Source organism: Mizuhopecten yessoensis, unplaced genomic scaffold, assembly GCF_002113885.1.
Source record: "Mizuhopecten yessoensis strain PY_sf001 unplaced genomic scaffold, ASM211388v2 scaffold8693, whole genome shotgun sequence".
Taxonomy (NCBI): Eukaryota; Metazoa; Mollusca; class Bivalvia; order Pectinida; family Pectinidae; genus Mizuhopecten; species Mizuhopecten yessoensis.
This window is the reverse complement of record NW_018407674.1, coordinates 103594-104399: the sequence shown is the minus strand read 5'-3', so window position 1 is coordinate 104399 and position 806 is coordinate 103594.

Below are 806 nucleotides of genomic sequence, written 5' to 3'. Positions count from 1 at the left end.
GGAACAACCAGTTTTGCCGGCATCGGTGTCAGTGTGAAACCACACTCATCACTTAATTGCAGCAAGGGGGTAATCAGGTGCCCAGCCTTGCGCAATGACACCGATGAAGACATACTGGCATATTTCCAGGAGGAGAGCGTCCCGGTCTCTGTGGTGAGGCAGATGGTGATCAGGAGAAACAATGATACTATCAAAACAAACACCTTCATCATCACTTTTTCAACGCCAACACTACCCCATATACTAACAATCGGATACCAGAGGTACAACGTTTCCGTCTACATCGCAAATCCATTGCGATGCCGAAACTGTCAGAAGTACGGTCATCACGAAAAGCGATGTAGACAAAAACCGATCTGCCAGTATTGTGGCCGTGAGGGTCACACCGAACAAAGTGACTGTGACATCGCCAACCTGCGCTGTGTCAACTGTGAGGGGAAGCACGCTGCCTCTTTTCGCGACTGCCCTACCTGGAGCCGGGAGAGGGAGATATTACGGGTTAAATATACCCGAGGTGTCTCTTTCCCCGAGGCCAGGAGGATAGTCGGGAGTGCAGACATTGCTACACCCTCTTACGCACAGGTGACTCGAGGCAAGGCGCCGGTTGACAATGTCACGGTCAAGGATGCTTCGGTTCAAGTTCCTGAAGTCATACCTGCCTGGGGCTCACAAGTCCCAGACATGGCTGGTCAACAGAACTTGAAAATCCTCACGGGGGACCCCTCCCGTTTCACGACTTTAACCAAACCAACCAAATCAACCAAACCAAACAATCTGTCAAAAGCAGCATCACCATCAAAAAATAA